Source organism: Sinocyclocheilus anshuiensis, unplaced genomic scaffold (genome assembly GCF_001515605.1).
Source record: "Sinocyclocheilus anshuiensis isolate Anshui unplaced genomic scaffold, SAMN03320099.WGS_v1.1 scaffold1661, whole genome shotgun sequence".
In the NCBI taxonomy this organism is placed as follows: Eukaryota; Metazoa; Chordata; class Actinopteri; order Cypriniformes; family Cyprinidae; genus Sinocyclocheilus; species Sinocyclocheilus anshuiensis.
In genome coordinates, this window is record NW_015540517.1 from 415,937 (window position 1) to 433,158 (window position 17,222).

The window sequence follows — 17,222 nt, forward strand, 5'->3', positions numbered from 1 at the left end:
GGGAGTGAGTGTGTGTGTGTGTGTGTGTGTGTGTGTGTGTGTGTGTGTGTGTGAGTGAGGGGAACCACCGGGCGGCGAGAATTCCGTTACTCGCACTCTTAGAATCTGACAGCTGACTTGGGGCACCGGCGACCGCGTTTAACGCGTCTCTGCGTGGCATCTACTGAACGGTTGCACTGCAGGAGTATGTTCCCACTGCGTTTGAAGCGGTAGAAACGGGAGCGCGTGAGGATGGTGTGCTTTGACACAGAACATCCTCTCCAGACCGCCTCTGGACCGCCGGTTGAGGGGTAGTTTTAAACCGAGAAACGGACACCTCGACGTTTGCCAAGCATAAAACGCTCCAAAAGACACCGACTCTCCCGTGCGGTTCCGCGGCCCGCGCGCTCCGTCTGGACAAAAGCGCCAGTGACTGGAGTGTCCGGTGAGGAAAACTCTTGTATAGTAAAACCTAAAATAACCTACATTATGTACCTACATTAACTGCTTAGTAAACATACCAAGTCATGTGTTTATGTATACGTAGAACGGTTTGTGTAAGGGTTAGCTTTAGGGTTAAGAGGGTAGAGAACAGCATTACCTCAATATAAAAACAACAGAAGTCAATCGAAAGTCCACGTTATGATAGAAAACAAGTGTTTATGCGACTGTTTCATCATTTATTAAAGACCCATGACAAATTCTGTGCGAAAATATATGGAAACTCACAAATGTAGCTACAAAGCAGAGCTGTTCTCATCCTTAACCTATTTAACCAATTCAAAAGCCGCACTCTTTGCTCTGGTTTCTTTTTTTTTTAAACATCATTGCTTACTGTTACAGTATGTTTACACATTAGTGTTGTTGGTAGAAAAATCACAGTCACAAATGTGATTTCCCCCCTTTTTTGTGTGTCTGACTCTGAACTGACCCAGGTGTTAGGTGTTCATTGACAGCCTCGTTTTTAGGTCAGTAGTCTTTTGTGTGGTTCAGCCATCAATTTGCAATTGTTTTCTAGATGCATGCTATTTCAAATGAGTTTTTGTGCTTTCAAGCCTGTCTGTTGTAAATACATTTTTTGTCAAGCTTTTCAACATTGTAGGTAGATAGATAGATAGATAGCCTAGATCAAATGAGGATACATAAAAAGGAACAAGGTGTTTTTTTCTGCCATAATCGGGTCAGAGTCACTATGCCAATCTGTGCCAGGTGGCACACTCTCCCATCCCCTCATATTATGTCACCGTTCTGCTTATAAGTTACTATTGCTGTGGTAAAGGTGGTCTATTCTGGTCTGTTCTGGACTTTTCTGTGTGTATCGGCAGTTAGGCCTTCCTCTTCTGCCTGAATGGGCCCAGCAGGCAACAGTGCATCACCATGGAGACGGAACACAGAGTGTGGGAACCCTCAAAGCCAACATTGTTTTGCTCTCTCCGCTGTGTTCATTTATTCATTCTACGAGCTGGGTTTGTTTTGAGGTAATGGAGAGGTAGGGTTCATATCGAGACAGCCTATATCCTGGGCTACAGCATGTTCAAGCAAAATTAACACTAATGCCTGTTGATTTGACCTGTATGAACTTAATGGCAAGCCAAGCTTGCTGTTCTAGGTACTTTTCTGTTTGAAACCAATTTCAAACAAACTACATTTCAAGTGTTAGTTGCACTTTAGATTGTGTGGTGGTTGTTATAGGAATGTATTGAGTTGATGGCATAGCATAAAGGCCCGTTCACACCAAGCACGATAACTATAAAGATAACGATAAAGATATAGTTCTAAAAATCGTTCTCAATATTAAAGAATAGCATAGTTCACACCACAACTATAACGATAGCGATACAGAGGAACGATATCGTTGTGATCACTTTCAAAACGATTTTTTTCCAGCTGATGAACGATAAAACACTGACAGCCAATCAGAATCCATCCTGCTGTAACGAGCTCAAGAATTTAAAGCGGCAGACGCATGTGCGCTTAGAATAAACAGATGATATCGTTCGCTGGTGTGGACGCTAATATCGTTATCTTTATAGTTATCTTTATAGTTATCGTTCTTGGTGTGAACGGGGCTTTAAATGGAGAGCCGAGGTCCTTGGAGCAGCATGTTACCCCTGGTGTCTTCATCAAAGCAGAAGGTGCTGGGAATTCCTGAAGTAGAGCTGTTCCGTGGGGGATTTCTCTTCTCGGAAATCTGTCCCGCATAGAGAGGGAGGCATCGACTGCCGTTCCTCGTCCTCGGTATCGATCTGTCTGTTCTGTGTGACATTATCTGCTCCTGCTAATTAGAGCTCCGGATTGGCTTCACCCATCGGATGGCATCTGGCTGAGGACATGACAATGAGCCTGAGGGCACAGCTGCCACAGTTTTGGTCCATCAGAATCTTTCCACTCAAAATCTAGCAGTAAAAGTGATAATTTAATTCAAAGAATTGCTGGGTGCTTTGCATATTGGTGTTCTGTGTTGTCATGCTGTGCTATGATAAATGTCAGTAGGGCCCTGTTTAATGTAGGTACATCTCTGTGTAGATCTCATGTGTGACAGAAATGGAATGTACAGGTGCATCTCAATAAATTAGAATGTCATGGAAAAGTTCATTTATTTCAGTAATTCAACTCGCCAAAATCATCACAATTAAAAGAACCAAAGACTTAAACTACTTCAGTCTGTGTGCATTGAATTTATTTAATACACAAGTTTCACAATTTGAGTTGAATTACTGAAATAAATTAACTTCTCCACGACATTCTAATTTATTGAGATGCACCTGTAACTCCTGTTTTGAAGACGTTACACTGGCTCCCTGTTAAATACCGCATAGATTTTAAAATCTTAATGCTTACATACAAGGCTCTGCATGGTCTCGCTCCACAGTATCTGGCAGATCTTTTAACACCTTATACGCCAATTCGCAATTCACGATCTTCTCAGCATGGTCTCTTAGTTGTTCCCAAAACACGGTTATGATCCAAGGGGGACAGGGCCTTTTCAACGTATGCTCGAATTCTCTCCCAATTGACATTAGGGACGCTAATTCTTTAGCTGTTTTTAAAACTTTTCTTAAAACATTATTTTTCAGGAATGCTTTTATTTGATTAGTTTTTATTGTATTGTTTTGTGATTTATTTCTTGTTGAATTTATAGTATATTGTCTTATATTGTTGTGTTTTCTTTTATGTAAGCTTTTTTGGAAAGCGCCTTGAGAAAGCAACTTTTAAAGGCGCTATATAAAATAAATCTATTATTATTATTATTCGATTAAAAATAATGGCTAGTGTGGTGGCTGCGATATTCATAAACCTACCAACATCCATCTTCTCGTGAGAGGAAAAAATGACATTTTAGTCAAGTAACATTAGTTAATGGAAACATTGTCATTTCCCAATGTTTTTTATCGACATTTATAAAATATCGCAAGCATTGTGCAAACCTGTAATGGAAACCAGGCCACTGTTGCTCTATTCCGAAACCCACACTCTTAAAAATAAATTCTTATATGAAGTTCAAGTCATTCCTCATTTTCTTTAAAAAATGAGATTGAACAGGGCCAATATTTGGAGGATTTAAAAGCAGAAATATGAAGCTTATCGTTTTATAAAAGCCACTTACATGAATTCTTCTGTTAAAACTTGTGTATTGCTTCAGATGTATTGTTGTTCTCGTTATTTTAGGAAATATGTTGTTGATTGTTTTAATGTTAACAGATTGGCCCCATTCACTTCCTTTATAAGTGTATCAATGTAGCCCTTTTTTTTTGCTTATTTTATAGAAAATTAGGACCAGGTGGAAATTAATTTTTATAGCAATCAACTTTGTCGCAAATGCTTTTGATTCATCTTAACGTGCATTGGACTTGCAATATTCCTTGAAAATGCTGCCTCCATAGACAGCTCACTAGGTTTTAGTCCAGAACCTATGTACAAAGGTTGTACAAGGTGGAAGCAGCGGTTCTCTTTGTGCCACATGCTGCAATGCCATGCTGGCATCTGCCCCATAATCTCCTTAAAATGGCCACAATCTGTCTGCACGGCTATTTGGGTCCAAAAATGACACTGAAACATCAGTCCGCTCACAGCAAACTCAGCATACTTTCATAGGTAGTTTCATATTTTCTTTGTCTTTTGCTGATGTATAATTCAAGCACATTTTAATTCTCTGGCCTTCTGTTCTTATTGAACCTGCCTTCCAGTACATAACTAACAATTCGCAATAACAGTCGACTGCAGGGGACTGCGGTTTCAGGGTCTGAAGTCTTGGCCATATATCTGCTTTTCATTTACCGCATAGTTTCTAGCTCCTCCTCTGACTCTTCCAAGAGCTATGAATAAAGAACCATGCTTATTTATTTATTTTATTCTAACTGAATCTACCAAATTAACTCACCCTCAATGGGCGTACCGTCCCATCTCTCACAACGCTTCACGGACTCCAGCCTACCCTAGAAACAAAAGGGAGAAAAAAGGGAGACAAAAAGTCAATGGTTGATAATTTAGTCCCGCGAGAGCCGCGTTCCAGAGCGAGTTTAATGTGCTGCATTGCAAACAAAGACCTCTGAGAAACTCAGAAATGCAGGCCATGCCACAGTCTCAGTACATTAACACTTCAATTAAATCTATTCTTTCTACATTCTCATTTACTTGCACTCACACTTCGATGACTACTCTCCTGGGACTGATTCTTTATTTGAGGCGCTGCTTGCCGCTCATTTACAGTGTTTTATGCTTTGCATCATCAGAGCCCGGTAGTTTTGCACCTCTTCTCTCCTCTGACATTTAAAGAAAGTGAAAGAAGCAGAAGAAAAGAAAGGAAATGAATGACATTTTCAGCCTTGCTTTTCTTCTCCATTGTCTTTTGTATGCATAGAGCATTCACAAGTTTGGGATCGGGAAGATTTTTGAAATGTTTTTGAAAGAAATCTCTTATGCTCACCATGTCTGCATTTATTTGTTAAAAAAATACAGTAAAAACAGTAAAATGAAATGTGAAATACTTTCAGTTTAAAATAACTGTTTTCTATTTTAATTTCTATTTTAATATACAGTATTTTAGTATTATACTGTATATTTATTCTTGTGATGGCAAAGTGGAATTTTCTGCGTCATTACTCCAGTCTTCAGTGTCTTCAAATGATCTTTCAGAAATCATTCTAATAATACGCTGATTTGTTGCTCAAGAAACTTATATTATTGTCAGTTAAGGTTTTTTTTTTTCTTTTTCAGAATTTTTTGTTTTCAAAAAGCAGCTTTTATTTGAAATAGGAAATTACACGTTACAAATTTTGATCTATTTAATACATTCTAGCAAAATAAAAGTATTATTTCTTTCAAAGAAATCTTACTGACCCCAAACGTTTGTACAAAATAACATGCTACTGTTTTCCAACCTTTTTTTTTCCAAGTTTTTGTTCTGTCGACACAGATGAACAGTTGTTGAGCAAATGGCTGTTGTCCACATGGCATCAGGAAGACCTTATTTTATCCCTGCTGGGTGCCACTTTTGTTTACAGAGCAAAGAAAACCACCCCTCTTCTGTTTCTTAAAGGGATAGTTCAACCAAAAATGTTAGTTCCGTCATTATTTATCCAACCAAAAGTGGTTCTTTTGTGAAATGCAAAAGAAAATGTTGTAAGGTGAACCTACTTGCTTTTTACGAAAAAAGAAACATTAATTTGAAACATTCTTCTAAATATCTTCTTTGTGTTCTGCCGAATTTGGAACCACAATAATGCGAGTAAATGATGACAGAATTTTTATTTTCTGGTAAACTATCCCTTTACTTATCCCTTTTTCTGACAACAAATTGTATTAGATTAATTCTGCTCTTGCTCTCTTTTCATCTGGTTTAATCTGTTGTCTCTCATCCATTAGAGAGAGAGGGAGAGAAAAGATTCAGCATGACCCGCACAGTGGGGCCCCGGTCTGCTTGTATATTAGAGTGGGCTTCAGCTCTTTAGTATGCGCAGGCCTCCCCGTGCACCATTATCAAGCTGAAATGAAAAGCCTGTATTTCTCCATGGCGGACAGAGCGGTGAGCTGCACAGAGCTGGAGTGCTGCAGCTGTAAGGCACTCTTGTAGAAAGAGGGTGCAGTTGAATGTAAGGACGGAGACACACACAGAATCAAAGACGTGAGGTTTGCTCTACTAATGTCAATGTAGATTTGTCAGTAATATGATGGTGTGCATATGCTGCCAGCTGGTGGTTTTCTCTGTCAGATGTTAGCCTGAGGGCAAGACAAGCCAGGTCTGTAGTCACACACTAGGGAATAACGACACTTTGGCTGTCTAATGAGACACACAAAATGGCTAACTTGGTTTTGTCTCAGTGAACAAATGAATTGCTGGAATCCGTCATTTAATTGAATCCATGTCATCTTGTTCAAGACCAGAATTCACAAAGATGTCAATAAATAGCTCGTTAAGGCCAGGCATGTATAAAATCTGCACACAGAAACCTCTGAATATTTTCTATTGTAGTTTCAGAACTCTCACCGCTCACATTCCCAAACTCTGTGCGTGTTCTTTTATTAAACAACACTCTTAAAAATAAAGGTGCTTAAAAGGTTCTTCACTTCACAGCGATGCCATAGAAGAACCATTTTTGGTTCCAGAAAGAACCATTCAGTCAAAGGCTCTTTAAAGAGCGATCTCTTTCTTACCTTTTTATAACCTGAAGAACCTTTTTTCACCACAAAGAACCTTGTGTGAAACAGAATGGTTCTTCAGATGTTAAAGGTTCTTTATGGAACCATTTAGACGAAAAGGTTCTTCTATGGCATCGTGAAGCACCTTTATTTTTCAGAGTGAGCCCATGAAATGGGTTGACGAATTTCGTGTGCTGATGCATTTCCTGTCAAAAGGATCCGATGGGGGCACTGTGTTCTGCTGAACTAATTCAATCATCTGAGCGCTGTTGGTTTTTCTTTATTTTTTAATTAATATTTTCTTACTGTTTTGAGTTAGAAGGTTGACTGCATTGCTCTTAAGTTCTCTTCCGCTGTTGAAACTTCAACGCTGCTGCAGAAGAAATCATTTGTGAGAATGAGTTTGTAGTCAGTTTTGAATGTGATGCAGTAAAAACACTGTGTACTAAATAATGGCAAATAATGGCATTCTATTGAGTTGTGAGATACACAGAAAACAAACATACAACATGACTAGTGTAGTCTGATTCATGAATAAATGACTCTTATGAACCAGTTCTTATTAGTGAATAAAAAATATGCTGTGTGACCAAAGTAGCCCAATTCCAGAGATGAATATGGATATTTTTCTTACAAAAACGCATCGATTCGCTACAGAAGGCCTTTGTTCACCCCCCGGAGCCGTGTGAGACACTTTTTTTTTATGGATGGGTGATTTTTATTTAAGTTATTTTGGACTGAAGCAATGCAACACCCGCTGAGTGGCATTAAACAGCTTGAAAGATCAAAGACAATTTTTAATATAACTCCTACTGGATTAGTCTGAAAGAAGAAAGTAATATACACCTAGGATGCTCGGGGAGTAAACTTTTACTCGGGGGTGAGTAAAACGTAGCCTAATTTTCATTTTTGGGTGAACTAACCCTTTAAGTGTGAACGCCTAAAATAGGCAATTGCCTTTGTTGATTTTACAGCCCAACAAAACCATTTTGCTATTACTAAATGATGACAGGTGATATAAGATGGATTCTATAGAAAATTTCATTGTACTACTATTGACATGCACCTGCAAACAAGATGAGTCATCATTTTTTTGGTCCATTTTGTCAATATTTATATGATAGTGCACTCTAAATGGCCTCAACACTAACAGACCCAAGGTGCATCTTAAAATTGCATACTGTCTGATGTGTGAGCACTTAGTAGTGTATTTCAAAAAATACTGTACTTGGATATAATATAATACAAATGAAATAAAAGTCCACTTACGTGTACTTAAAGCGGGTTCACTTTCATGACTATATTTCTTAACACATTTAAGGGCACGTTGTAATAATTTCAGATTAAAAGCACATATGTGTAAAGTACTTGATTATAATTTTATTTGATATTACATTTTAGTACAATGTACTAAATTGCAACTTCATCATTACAAATGTATCCAAAAACATTAGATTCAGTTCGCACTCGAGTATATTCTTTTAAATGTATGCTAAAATGTACTACTGTTTCACAAGGGGTTGTACAGAATGATTTTCAGGGGTGTGTGGTGTTCGTTTCTTTGATCGACATGGCCACATCTGTGGTGTGAGAGTTTGTCCAAGGTGTGTCAGCTGGATCACAGCTCATTTGGACCAGATAAATCACACCAGCGCCAGATCCAGATGTGCCAACCATAAGCATCCAACACCTACCATTGCAACCTGCCACCTTCTTTCTCTCCCTCCTCTCTCTCTCTGTCAGTCTTTCTCACTATTCTCCATCCAGGAATGTGTGTAGCAGTGGTGTTCCGTCCATATAAGCTGCGAATGCTCCGCATACCCAGGCCATTTGAGAGAATAAGTTCACGGGATAATTCATATAAACATGATTATAAGTTGATCCCTTGTCATTTGAAATGTAACTTAAAGCTTAAAGAGTTAGGAATAAGTATGTAAAATGTTTTTTTTTTGTCAAACGGCAGTAATTTTCTGTAAATCTACGTCAGTTATGGTTGCTTCCGGGCGAGCGGATTCTCCGCAGCTTTCTCGCCTCCGCTCTGTTGCTATGACTCGTCAGGATTATAGCGCGTTCTCAGTGATTTGCTGGTCTGCGGCAGATTTCATGTGCAAGGTAAGCTGTTCGCGAAGCGCTCGCCCAAGCGGAAAAATGCGCTGTTGCTGCCAGATCTCGATTGCCGAAAATTACATTGTGTTTGATGCAAAACCAACTCGACTAAATCAAAAGAAAAAAACACTAACTGTATATTTGTATTTTCTCAAGCAAAGCAAATTTTAAAAGTCCACTGAATAACTTACATTTTTGGTCATAGACAATGTATGTTGAAGATATAGCCTACGTTATTGTCAACATTATTGCCTAAGTGGTAAATTGTAAATTTTTTTTATAAAAACGTGGGCTATATAAAATTTTAATAATAACAAGCATCATATTGTTTTGCGTATGCTCGTGTCGCTTACAGTTGAAGTCCTCTGATTTTATTATTGTTTGCAAGGTTGCAATGTTACTTTGCATTATTTTAAATACTTTTGGGTATTTTGCATGGTCTGTTATTGGAGTGTCACACGGGTGGGAGTTTTAACTCCTATTCACTGTGAATAAAAAAATAATAATTTAGCTGATGCAGAGACATATAGAACGGGGGAATCCCCCCATCTCCCCACCCTCTGATTACTTATCATAATTTAACTACGTGTAAACGTTATTTGGCGGTTTTTACTCGGAAAACCAGCTATATATTTTTTTGCATTCGAATAACAATGGATAAACCTGAAACGATAGAAGAAGGATTGGAGATGAATTTCATTTACAAATAAGGTAGGAAATGTGCATACTTTTAAATCGACACCTGCCACGGTCTTTCTTATTTGTCATCTGTGATCCCTTTTGAGTGTCCTAAAAGCAGATGGGGGGGGGTAACTCAGCATACCCGGTGTAGATGTGCTTATTAATGAGAATCAACATAGCAAATGCATCTGGACAGACAGAAGACCAGCCTTGAGCTCTGGAGATGGGGTGTTTCCATAATGATTACATGCCAAAGAGCTACGGCGCAACATCTCAGGCGGTCTCCTGGCGTTATTGCCCTGGCTGGGAGAGATTTCGCTCTCATGTTGCCAGCAAAGCCTTCTGCCCTTGTACTGCAGGAAACTGATTCTGTTTTTTGAATAGTTGCCTGGGAAATCTACTCTCCGGCTTTGCTCGAAACGAACATACATCTCTCCAGAGCGATTGCTTTTCTCTTCTCCTCTGCTGCATGTTCTGCTAGAAATAACTGCACTTCACCATCTCTCTCTTTCTCTCTCTCTCTTGCTTGTATGGGGAATTCCATCTACGAATCTGTTTTTTCCCTTCTCTTATCTCTGTGTGCAGGGAAGGATTCAGAGTTGCGTGTACATATCTGTGCCAAAAAAGAGATGAAAGAAGTATTTTTCCCCTTTTTTGTGTTTGATATAAAAGCAAGGGCTCTTTTGCTTGTGATAACACTCAGCTTCTCCGTCTCTGGAGCGTAGTCAGGGTGTAATGCGCAGACACTCTATTGCACCCGTGCGTGGCATCGCAGAGCGCTTGTGTGCGCGTGTGCACATGTGTTTGAGCAGGGCCATATAAAACTACCATTCTGGCATCGCAGCCATGCTGTCATGCTGAAACCACTGGATAAATGGCTGAGACTCAGCATGCACCAGAGAAAGATGGAGAGATATGTGGAGAACGAGAGAGGGAGGGATTAGATTGATGTATGGAGAGATCGTAGAATGGCATAAGATGGTGAATGTCATCAGTAATGGTCAGGCAACTGTGCATGGATGTACAAACAAGTAAATCATTCATACGACAATCGGTGTTTTATGGGGTCCCAGAGGAAAATTTGCTTCTTCAGAGGTTGTTCTTTCCTCGAGTTCTCAGTTTTGTTAATTTAGAGAGAGTTCATTAAAAAATGAGATTCTGTCTTCATTTGCTCACCCTCATGTTGTGAGTTTTTTTCTTCTGTGGAGAATTTTCTGAAGAATTGTCATGCTGTTCTTTTCTATTCAGTGGAAAATCATTGTGACCGTGGCTGTCAAGCTCCAAAAAGAGCAGTAAAATAAAAGTTGTGTGTATGATTTGTGCACTATATTGCAAGTCTTCCAAATCCATTTGATAATTTGTGTGCATGGGACAAATACACCAACTCTTAGATATATTTAATTGTTTTTTTGTTTTGGTTTTTGTTAAGATTTCAGTGATTTCGGGAAAGTTATCTCTGAAAAATGTGATACCATTTTTGTTTTTCACACACTTGCTACTTAGAGTTGGAATATAGCATATGGAGTACTTTTATGGTGTTTTTTTATATGAAAAGAGCATACGACATGTGAGCTATATAAATAATGACAGAATCTGGGGTAAATCATGTCAATTTTGGGTGGCAAATGGCTGTATTAACTTTGAGATATAGGCCTAACTCCTAAATTTCAATTTTTTGACTCACAGAAACAGTTTAGAACTCCAGTAGGTGTGTATACAGATCATACAATATGATTGTGGAAGAATTTGATGAGAAAAGGGATAGTTCACTCAAAAATGAAAATTGTTTCATTTACTCACTCTTTTTGTTTCAAACCTGTATGAATTTCTTTCTTTTGTGGAAGATGTTTTGAACACTGTTGGTAACCAGACGATTTTGATTACCATTGACTTTCATTGTATGGACAAAAAACCTTGAGATATTTCTCAAAATATAATCTTTTATGTTCAACCAAAGAAAGTCATTGAGGTTTGTACTATGCCTTTCTTGTGTCCATACTGAAATCTCAGTCGTTTGTTTGCAGATCTGTTGCTGTAGCTTGTCAATATCATTTGTGATTTCTCTTCCTCAGGTCTAAAGATCACACACTTCCCATCAATCTCTTTATTTCAGTCATTACTTGTTTAGTTTTTAAAATGTCTCCCTTGCAACCTGAAGAGTCATTTATTTTTATTTTTTCTTGTTCTCTTCAGATCTGTTGTTCTCTGGCTCTCCGTTCTTGATCCCCCAGATCATTTGTCCCATTGTGGAGTTTCACACTTCACTGATCTCGCTCTACTGTAGTACCATTTGATTCTTTTTACTCTAGACTCAGGTAGCATGTCCAGCAGACCCCTCTCTGTGTGTGTGTGTGTGTGTGTGTGTGTGTGTGTGTGTGTGTGTGTGTGTGTGTGGCAGATAAGAGCCGGGTGAGATGGCCCTCTCGGAATTGATGGGGTCTGATTAGAAGGTGGTGGCTTAATAATCCAGTGTCTTTAAATGAGATGCCCTCACACGGAGAAGACTAAGATTTAACTTGCGCACATACACACACACACACACACACACACATGCACGCACAGAGCCACTTGACAGTGAGCTACTTGGATGAGCCCCGGCAGATTTAGCTAAGCCCCTCCCCAGTTTAATGACAGCCGCTGAATCGGCACGCTGCTGATAGCAAAGTGGCACAAAGTGGGTTTAATGGAACAAGGCAATTCCAAAGACCATCAGGATTAAATTGGAGTGAAATGATTTGGGGGAATAGAGAGAGAGAGGAATAAAACTCCCTCCCCTTATTGCATGATGAACAGAAATGCACTGGGTGGCGTGATCATTTAGAGACTGTGTGTGTGAGTGTGTGTGGCTAGATGAGAAATGGAGTGGAATGGCTAGTGGGGGAGGAAGAGACACAGAATCATGTAAGGTTAACCGTGGCGATAACCCACATTTTAAATGTGTTGACGTCTGTCTGCTCCAGCATGTTTGAGTGGAAGAGAAGCGCATTATAACGCAGCTGTAATTATAGCACGTGTGGGCAGAGTGATTTGCCCTGGCATGAATACCCGGTGTGGGTAGGGGTGGGTTATTTGGCGGACAGCTGCGTCCTCTGTGGAGGGAATGTACAGCAGGGGGTCTTTACCCTTCACATGGACTCTGCCCTTCCTGTCTTTTTCCAGCCTGTTTCGACACCCCAGCAAACCATCACGGCGTGTAGGAATATTCATGTGACGTCGATGCTGCATTATTTAAAAATGGTCCAGCCTCATGGCCCAACAATTATTTTATTCATCTCAATGGCTCAGTCTGTTGTGGAAAAGTTTATAATAATGTTCACAAACAGTGAAACTAGAACACGTACTGTGATAGATAGATAGTATCCAGAGGATGGGTGGCCTGACTGACTCTTCCAGTGGTTGCATTGTTTGTGTTTATGTGCACCACGATGATTGTTTTTTCTATAGACGGATTATAAATGCCATAGCAGTTTTAGAAGGTCTCGTGAAGACATATTAATTTGTATAGTGCTGAACTGTTTTTACTATTTTTATAATACAGATTGTTTCAAAACAGGTGCATTGTAAAAACATGAAAATAACAGTGATAATGTTGCAAAACTAATCAGTTATAAAACAGTCCATTTAAAGTAACTCTACAAAAGACAGTAGTGTCTTTATTCAGCTCAAATCAGTTCATTGTTGATTCAGATCAGTTCAGTGACAGTGTCATAAATAAACTAGAAGTCAATACTGAGTAACTTATATTTTATACACAATTTTGGTAGTCACGTTCGTTTTGCGATCAACTCATAGTGTTTTTTTTCCCCTAAAGGAATCTTTGTTTTAAACAAACTGGTTAGGAAAATAATTCAGTGACTCACTTGTGAACACAGTCACTTGTTTTGTTTCTGAATGATTTTTTTTTTTTGAACAACCCGGTTAAGTAAATTATTCAATCAGTCATGTATAAAGTCACTTGTTTCATTCCTGAATGAATCAATGACTCATTTATAAAAAACATTTACTGATTTAGCATCTGAATTAACATCTAAAATGTTTAAATGAATTGGTTGAGTGAATGATTTAATGACTTATTCAGTCACATGTTTTGTTCCTAAATCAATCTTTATTCTGAACAACCCAGTTGAGTGAATCCTTTAATGAGTTATTCACAAAGACAGTCACTTGTTTTGTTCCTGAATGAATCAGTGTATTTTACGAATCAGTTTAGTCAATGATTTAGTGCCTCACTCATGAAAACAGCCACTTGTTTTGTTCCTGGGTGAATCAGTGTTTTTAATGAATCAGTAGAGTCAAAGATTCAATTAATCACTCAAAGGCAGTGACACTCAACGTCTTGTGTCATTACTGAATGAATCAATGCTTCAGTTATAAAGACAGTCACATGCTTTATTCATAAATGAATCTATATTTTAGAACAAATTAGTCATTAATATGTAAAAATGACCTGTTTCTGCAGCTCCATTTTTCCCATAAGGGGTTTGGATGGACCAGCTTTGCATTGTGAACATTATACTATTTCCACATAATACATCAGTTTTTACATAATTCATCAGTTTTTTTTTTTTAAATCAAAAGACCAAGAAATATCATGATCTGTCCTCTTTCAGAATGTCCATAGCCCTAATCACAGCACAAGTTTCAGATGTATAAAGTGTTTCTGTTTCACAGAGTTCATCTGCGTGCTTCTTAGACAATCCAGAGAGAGAAATGAAGTGAAAAATGCATCGACTGCCACATTAGATTCAGCTGAATTACTAGTCAAGCCCACCATGAATGAGGCATTGAATTTGTTGCGAATCAGCTCATGGGGAAATATGAATAATTAATCATAACTAGTTATAATTAATTATAAATATTTAGATCCGCTGTAGATATTTAGCTGACCTCTCAGGGTCAACTGTCTGTCATCTGTGAACGTTTGTTAATCTAATGAATAATTGATTTGTTAAATCAGATGAAAAATGGTGTGTCTGATTGGTCCAGACGCTACAAATTATTTGACTCTATTGCCCCAGATACTCATATAAGCTTTATAATTTGCCCGTGATGGAAACAGTTCAGGGTCCATTGCTTCAATATTGCAGCGAGTTTAAGTGCATTACTTGTTAAGTCACTGCTCTGCTGTTTACCCACTGCTATTTTCAGTGCTGTTTTCTCTGTGAAGCTCCTTTTACAGTCTGTATTTTTTTGTTTACTGCATATGTTCATACAATGATACACTGGCAACATTTTCTGTGTGAAGTGATGTGAAGTGATGGTAATAGAGAGTCAGTCATTCCTGATTTTGCATCTGCTTTTGGACAAGAACCATTACAATGACTGCAAACAGATACACACAGAATCTGCACAATGAATTTGAATGAAAATGTTTTCATTGTTATTTTATTTAATTTATTTTTTATTTTACCTTATCTTTTAATTAAAATTTACCTTATATTTATTTTCCCCACGTTTTAATGCAACATTCAGGAAATAATCTATGAAAACAAGCTTTAAATCTCATGCCGTGTTGCTTCTCAGGAAAATTTATTTTGTTTAAATGATTTCCGTATTTGTACTAAAAAAAAAATCGTTCTCGTGGAGTACAGAGAGAGAGAGCAGAACCGCTGGCACATAGGCCACCAGGAGCAATAATAGAAGCCACAAAGTGATTTGAGCCTGAAGCAGGTGGCTGGTCTGGGGGTCACCGCTGAGTTTCAGAGAAATCAATAGACTCTCTGAACGAGAGTTTCTCTTTTGCTGTTATAAGCCGCGGGCTTCGGATGCTTTCACTTTCGAATCCGCGATCTTGTCACGTTTTACAAGAAAAGATAGTTGTCTGTTTTGCTTGTATCTATACACCTTTCACTTTTTAAGACTAAAACAAAAGATGGATTCATTGTTATTCTTAATTAAAAAGCACAACAAACACTGAGGAATCAAATAAATAAAAGAGAGCCTCCATAGCATATCGTGAGGTAAACAGCAAAGATAACACAAATGAATACAAAAAGAAAAGTAAAACTAAACTTGCTGTCGGTGACAGTGCTTGCATGTTTTTTTTTTCCCCCACAAGAATACCAACATGTTCACCTTTGGTTTAAGAAGCGGTCTTTTACTTTATTTTAGCATGAAAACCATCCATTGTTTCCTCAATATTCGCGTAATTTTTGCTGCGTGCAGCTTCGCGCTCGTGCTGACGCGGCGAGTATAAACCAGGCTCTACACTTGAAGCGCTGCGCAGTTCAAACGAGTAGCGCGGTTTCGTAATGCTTTCAGTTTCGTTTGCTGTTTGATGTTTCACATATGCAACAGAAATGGCAGCGCTTATGAGTTAAACAACGCGGTGGTTGTGCCAGTGCGACCGCTCACAAAATTTAGTCGCACAGGCAAAAAAAAAAATCGCGTTTTTTCATATATTATCGCAAATGCAATTAATCGTTAAGCCCTACTTTCCGGATGGGAGGAGTATTCGAGATTGGAAACAGTCATTATTGTTGCAGTTATGTTTGCCGACATTAGCATTATTGCTATTATTTCACCTTTAATATCATTTTCTTTTTAATATAATTTTATTTGTGCTTGTCTTATGTGATGTATACTCAAAAATAAATAAATAAATAAAAATGTGAAGTTCAAAGATGATTGGAACGTTTTACAAGAAAATACTATTTCAAGCCTTTCTACTTCAAAATTCTACATTTACTTGTCATTTCTTTGCAAATATTTGTGAAATTTCCAAGTAAAAAATTGTTCCCACCTACATTTTTTTTAAGTGCATAGCATTTCACTACACTTGCTGTGCTTTTCTTATACACAATTTGTCATTCTTTTCTCTTTTTCCTCAGTCGTGCAGTTTAATTTGTTCGCTTTGTGACCGTCTGTAGACCTGCACTCTGGACCACCACAAATGTTCATCTTATAAATTACAGCTGCTGTAAAAGAATGCAGTACAAAATTTTGGCCAGCTCAGACCACATTAATTTTTTTCATTCCATATGTAGGTGTTGTTTTTCTGGAGGTGTTTTGAAAGCATCTGTTAGGGATGTGAAGAGGCCCAGGAGTTTGTGGTTTAGATTGCCTCGAGCTCCCTGGTGCGGCTTTGCTAAACTGTCCTTAATAAAACGGCAGTCAAAGCCTTTAAAATGAATGAGGATTAATGACTCGCAGCTCCGCCTGCATCACGATTCAGATGTGTCTCAGACTGAAACAAGCAACAACCTCACAGCTTAAAAGACATAGCAAACTGAAAAGAATAATTTTTCCTGCTAGGCATGGGCCGATTACCGGTTTCAAGGTATACTGTGGTTTGAAAATTTCACGGTTTCACGGTTTTCATGTCTCCTCAAAGACTGAAAGTGTAGGAATCCCTCAGGTTGAGTGCAGTATAGAGAGTAACACGACCCTCCTCCTCTGGTTGGTGCGAGCGAGCGGTCAGTCACATGTGTGTAGGATGGCTGAACGTTTAAGGAGCTTCCCCTGGAACTTACGCGATCGGCAACCTGCCGTTTTTTTGTGTTATTGCAAGCAACTCATCTTTGTTCTGGACTTGCACAAACTGCATTGCAATGCAGTCGTTTTCCAAAATGTCATTTATGTGAAAATATGAAGTCTGTAAACACCCGTTAACACAGGCCAGAGACGCTGAAGACAGACGCAAAGAGAACAATACTGTAGCAGGCAGATTACTCACTGTTAATGATGCACAAACTATTGGAAGAAAATCCTCAATATTGATTTGGGGGTTTACAGGAATGTGTTTCTGAGGGGAACATACTGCCTTCAGAAAAGTTTAGATGGTATTTTCTTTTAATCTCGTCTCTGTATAGTTCATA

General features: G+C 38.5%; 1 pseudogene; it reads left to right on the top strand.

The window, feature by feature from the left end:
- Nucleotides 1–17,222, top strand: part of LOC107687340 (disabled homolog 1-like) — a 214,045-nt pseudogene that overhangs the window by 1,018 nt on the left and 195,805 nt on the right.